At 36.3% G+C, this 6,321-nt stretch overlaps 1 long non-coding RNA gene across 1 annotated transcript; it reads left to right on the top strand.

The window, feature by feature from the left end:
• The first annotated feature begins 370 nt into the window (after positions 1 to 370).
• LOC141697804 (uncharacterized) lies at positions 371 to 2,876 on the top strand. The gene is made up of 5 exons (XR_012564853.1): positions 371 to 570; positions 936 to 1,249; positions 1,342 to 1,471; positions 2,093 to 2,173; positions 2,249 to 2,876. It is a non-coding gene; the product is annotated as an uncharacterized LOC141697804 (long non-coding RNA).
• The last annotated feature ends 3,445 nt before the right edge of the window (positions 2,877 to 6,321 follow it).

The following is a 6,321-nucleotide window of genomic DNA, read 5'->3' as shown; positions in this document are numbered from 1 at the left end:
TTTGTCCTATTGTAACATCTCTCAATTATTGTTACAATAGTTATAAAGTGAGTGTTGCATAAAATTGTTGGTGTTGCACAACATGTAACACCAGTACCTGGTGTTACATTAGTTACTTTTTTAATTTTGAAAATATTAAAGTAAAATTTTTATCATAAATTAGTAATAAAATTATATTCTAGTTTATAAGTGAATGAAGAATATAACATATAATATTATTTGATTTTAAAAATTGTGTACAATAAGATAAAAATATCTTTATTTTTTATTTGATAAATAATAATTAAATAATTAAAATAAAAAATTATGCACGATTTCCTAAGTGAAAATTTGGGCGGTCTTTTTCCCCTAAAAGAAAACCCAGTTGTATTCCTTCCCCGAATGACAAATCTCTCTCAACTTTCCCCCTTTACACCCTCGGACTCTCTCTCAACCCCCTTTCTCAGCTCTGTCTCTCATCAAACACCATCTCAAAAATTAGATCGACCCTCACTTTCCGGGCCTGTACACTCATTCTCTCTCCCCTTGGTTGACTACGACAACAATTACAAACTTTTCTTCTTCGCTCTGGTTAGATTTCTCATTTTTAATTTTCTGTCCAATTTTGAGATAATATTTAAGGCTAAGCATATTGTTACCATCTTCTTCTCTCCACTTCGATTAGTAATTTATTTTTATTTGACAAATTAGGGGATTTGAGTTTATGTTTGAGTTAATTAAGATACTAATTAGGGGTTTTTGACTGATTAGGTGTCTCAATTGGTTTTGAATGCTTCATATTGAAAAGTCGATGAAAGATAAAAAGTCGATATATATAGTTTTGGGTTTGGGCTCACAACTGCTTTGCTTGCTTTTTGACAAGTCTTTTTCAATTCCTCTGTACATTTTAGGAGTTAAAACACTGATTTTTTAATCATTTTCTTCTTGATTTTCAGGCGAGTTTTGACCTGAGTTTCCGGTGCCTTTTTTCGGTGAATTCCGTCGAGTTTTATATTAGATTTATGGAAGTTAGTGCTTTTTTCTTATCATAATCTTGCGGAAAATTTTGAAGCTTAATACCCCAAGTTATATCAGATTTATGTCTGGTTTCTTACTCTTTTAGTACTTTTTTGCAGTGAAATTCAGCATATAAGGTAGCACTTTTGAACAGATTTTTTAAGCAGATTTTATGAGTTATTGGAGCTCTTTTTATAGTGTTTCTTGGTGAATATCAGAACTGATTCAGGAGCTGAATCATGCGCTGGTTCGGGTTAGTTTTTAAGTGCGTTTCAGCAGTTTTTCAGGCGTTTTCATCATGTTTATGGCCATTTTCCAACATATGTTTTGTTTGTTTTTCTGCAGATTTTCTGGACCATTACCTTTGTTTTTCGGCAAATTTTATTATAGAATTATGCACACCTTTCCGTTGTTTTGACCTTGTTAAGGATCGAGACACCGGAAACTCTAAAGGATATGACTTCTGTGTTTTGAGGTGAACCTAAATAAACTCTCATTAGTTGCCAAACTAAAAAATTAGCTATTTTTTTCTTTTCAATTGCTTCTGTTGTTAACTTTCTCTAGCATTTTTTTACTGGGATCATTCATAGTCATGCCTGCTATTACTTACCTACCATGTTGTGAAAACTCTGAGCATCAATATCCTTTCATCTGCCCAAATCATTTTTTTGGATTTTGCATATTAAGGTTTCAATATATGCCATTAAGTTCTAGATTCTTAACTAATATGTGCTCTATACCACGATCAAGGAGAAGCTAATATCAAGACAAGGATCACATTAATAAGTGAACTCCTCCAATCTCTGCATAAGAGCCCTCCTCGCGGTTCTTTCCTTAATTGCAATTTTTATGTTTTTCTCTTTTTTATTTCTACCGACTACTCAGTTCTCAGGAGTCAAGAGCTTTATTTGACTTCCACATTCTTGGTTGAGTCGATCATATGAAGTTTAGAATCACAAGAAAATACCGCTTGAAAGCCCTTCGGTTGTGTCATCTGCGTGTGTGTCTATCGTTTGTTATTTAGCAAATGGTGCATTTTGGTTGAATTTCTTTGACCTTCTGGGTTATCTTGCAACCAATGCCATTTATTTCTTAGGTTGTTGGAGATCGTAGAGGTGCAGTATTTGGTGGTTATGTTGAAGCACCCTTGAGACCATCACTCAAGAGAAGATATCAGGTGACTCAAGTACCTTTTCTGATAGCTTTTTGCCCCATTTTTGTTTCATGTTCTCATCCTTTGCTATATTTTCAGGGTACTAACAATACATTTGTTTTCATAAATACATCTGATAGCTTAATCAGTGCTTCCAGAATATTGCCACAATAGCGCTTCAAACTACGATCCATCTTCTGTCTTTTATTTAAAACAGTATCTATAACACCTGATGGTCCACGCTTCAGATAGCTTCGTACTGGAGAGCTGTCCTTTACACTATCAGAACAAAATAATTTTAAGCCGTGGGAAGATTGAGGAGCAACTTTTCCTAATTCCTTCCTCATGGTTTCCTTATTCCCACTAAGAGATACATTCTGAGCACAACTCTCATTTATCCACAACTGCTTGCTAGATTCACAAGACCCGCTTTTTATTCCAACTTTAATTATTTTAGAGGAAAACTTGATCTTCAACCTTGGTTTCGGCAAACTATCTGATACAAACATGATCGACATTGCTTGCACCAAGGAGAATTATTCAGAATTTGCGAGAATAGTTATCACTACAACCATGTTATGTTTGTCAGTATACTTATAGTAATCTAGCAGAGTTATCATTTACACTAGGTTTGGAGATGAGACTGTTATGTATGACTTTTTTGATGTTACGTTGTTACTGGGAATGTTATTTAAAAATAACATGTATTTGAAATATTTAAAATTAATCCTCACATTTGTCTATCCTACTGTATTGTTTGTTTAAAACTAGTATTATGTTAGTATTGGTTAATTATAAAAAATTGGTGTTGCAATAGATAAAATATATTGTTACAATATACTATATGGGCTCACGAGTGGATCCCACTTATATAATCTTGACCAAGCTATTGTATCACTCATTTTGTGTTACATTTGGGGCTGTTAGTGTTACAGTAGGTGCCTATTATGACGTTTTCCTCTCTGTTACAATAGATCAGTGAAGTGTTACATTAGGGTGTCTATTGTAATGCTCGTATACGTAATGCCCCCTAATGTTACAATAGACCTATTGTAATGCTTTTGGGGCTTATTGTAACACCATTTAGGCATTACAATAGCCCACTTATAGCGTAGTGTTCAATGTAATATCAGATTTTACTAAGTCCAGATCTTGAACAACATGAGCTCTGTCAGAGGTTGTTTGAATATTCTTCTTCTTCTTCAAAATTAGACTAGTATCTTCATCAGAATTTACTTGTTCATCCATGGTTGGCAGATAGATTTTTTACAGAATCATCAACTTTAGCTTTGCCCTTGAACCTTGGATTTACCTCTACTTGTGATTTGGCTTTGCATTCAAATTTGGTTGCCTCAGAGTTTGTCTTCTCTTTAATAACAATGCCCTTAGGCTTTGGAGGTTTCTTTGTAGTAATAGAAGCTTTAGACTTGGATTTGACGTTTTCTGCTTTAAGTCCGGCTTCTTCTTCTTTCAGACTTTCAAAGTCCATTCCTGGATTGTCTTTGAGAAATAGTCTTTTTGAAATTTCTTCATCCAGCTTCTGTAACTTGGGGTCTTGATAGTAGACTGTTGTTTCCTTCCCCTTAAGCTTCAATGTCTGCATAAACTTCTGTGATTCTTGACTTTCACCCTGTATCAGAACAACAGGCTTAGTCAGAACTTGCTTATCAAAACTTTTTCTTCTATCAGCATCAGAGCTTGATCTCTGTGTAGAAGTTCCTGCTTTCCTGGATGAAGAGCGTTTACCTTGACCATGACCTTTACCCATTTCAGAGTTTCCCTGGTCTTCATTATCATCATCATTACCTTTCAGTGGTTGATCAATTTTGCATTTGGACTTAATCACTTTCTCCCCCTTTTTGGCATCATCTGGTAGAAGGAGAGAGACAAGCAATTTCACAAAGTTTTGGATTTCAGTGAGTTGATCTTGTTGAGCAGCTTGATTCTTTAAAATATCAGAGATTTGAGTTTGCTGCTTTTCTTGAGTCTTTTCTATATACCCAATGCGGTCAAAGGCTGGCTTAAAAAACCTGTTCTTTTCCAATTTGACATTCATGTCTTGTTGAATCAAGGTTTCTTGAATTTTGTTCACCTTGGCTTGAGTTATTGAGTGTTGACCTTAAAGGTGCCTGGTACTCAATGCAGTAACTCTGAGTTGTTCTTTGAAGTCATCATTCACCAGCATCTCATCAGCTTTAGCAAGGTCCTCAGCAAGAATATTTGCAGTCAGAATAAAAACAACTTTGTTCCACTCCTTGATCCATTCTTTTCCTCTTGGAGTTTCACTCCAAGGTACTGGTGCATCCTCTCTAACAAACTTTTTAATCAAATCAGCTTTATTAACTATGTGTAGAGGTGCATGTCGTAAAGGACCAAGTGTATCAGCATTTTCATTTGTAGCAGCTTCACCGGTATTTTCAGCATTTGCATCCTCAGAACTTACAGAGCCTGCAGAATCAGCTTCCTTTGATAAAATGATAGTGTGTGAGGCTATAGAGGTTTCAAAATCATCCTCTAAGTTCTGATCAACATCCAAATTCCGATGCTCGCCTAATATCTGATCTTCATCATCTAGATTCAGAAGAGGTGTTGTTGGAATATCTGCATTGAAATCAGCATCTAAAATTGGTGTTATTGGTGAAGTATGTTGAAGAATGGTTGGAGCTTCCAAGTACAGAACCTCAGGCACAACCAAGTTGTGAATATATATTTCAGCACTTGTACCTGAGTCTTCAGCATATACTTGTTCAATGGTAGGATACACAGGAGGTGTATGTACTCTCTTTTGAGCAGTTTCTTCAGGTTGATGGTGAAAGTGGAGGTGTAGATTCAGTTGCTTCAGCAAATTCTGGTTGTGTAGATGGAAGGGATTTAATCACAATTGGCTCCTTTGGGATCAGAGAGTCCTGATCCCCTTCCTTAGATGCTGCTTCCACATCCTCTGAATCTGACTCAACTATGTCCCTGTTAGCTCTTTTTTTCTTCACTCTCTTCAAGGGTGGAGAGACTTTGGGAGCTTTGTCATTAAAATTTATTTTTCTAAACCTTTTGAGGGGCCCAGAACTCCCAGTTTCCTTTGTTTTCTGAGGAGACACTTCCTCAGCTGCTTTTGCAATAGGTTCTGTTATTTGAACCTGTTCCTCATCTTCTGATTCATCTCTCAGAATCATCCTCCTTCTTTTCTGCTGTGACTGAGGTACTATCTTAGTCCTCTTTGCTCTAGAAGAATAAGGCTACACATGGGTAGGTGTTGATAATTGATTGGTATATGCTCATGTTTGTGGTTGTTGTGTTTGGGTGGTGGTTGGTTTGGATGGCTGTTGTGTGTTGGTGGGTTGGACATCAGGATATAGTAATGAATAGGTTTCATAATCAGCATTTACAAGGGCTTGCTTTACTGATAAAGGAATTCTAAGGGGCCTCAAAACTCCCTTCTTGTTGTCAGCAATTAAAAGATCAGTAAAAAGCCTCTTAGCTAACCTAAAAGGTTCTATGAGTTTACCTGCTAGTCTTGGTTCATCTGATGTACAGTAATTGTAAATTAACTGACAGAACCTAGCAAAGTAAACTACATTCCTGTCCTCTGTCATTCTATCTCCTATAAAACATAACACAGTCTTTTCATAATCAAAATGAGACTGGTTTAGGAGTGCATACCCAATTTGCTGACTCATAATGGGAATTGCATCAAAGTTGGAGCATTTGTTGCCAAAAGTCTTCGTGATGCAATCGAAGAAGAAGCTCCATTCCCTTCGAATGTATGTGCGTTTGAGTTGACCCAACTTAGCCAAACTCTGTTCATATCCAAGACTTGCCATCATTTGTTGTAGTAATGGTTCCTCAATAGTAGAACTAAATTTAAAGGATTCAGGTAGGTGTAGAGCTTTTCGAACTGCTCCCGAAGTAACCACATACTCAACCTCATTTGCTATAAACACGATCCTTGGAGTCCCATTCTTACCACCATCATCATAATATCCAGTACGCCAGAATGTAAGAACTTGAGTTCCAGATATACTGGTTGGATGTGTCAATGCGAACCTAATTTCACTATGAGATAAGAAATCCTGGATAAAATGAAGTTCCGAAGGAGCTTCACTCTTAGTGAGAATGGAAGCATAGTTGTTGGGGACGAACTTTGCTCCATTAAAGATTATATCCTTGGGTGCCAT

This window comes from Apium graveolens, chromosome 11, assembly GCF_009905375.1.
Source record: "Apium graveolens cultivar Ventura chromosome 11, ASM990537v1, whole genome shotgun sequence".
Classification (NCBI taxonomy): Eukaryota; Viridiplantae; Streptophyta; class Magnoliopsida; order Apiales; family Apiaceae; genus Apium; species Apium graveolens.
Note: the sequence above shows the minus strand (reverse complement) of the source record. Positions and strands in the feature narration are given on the sequence as shown.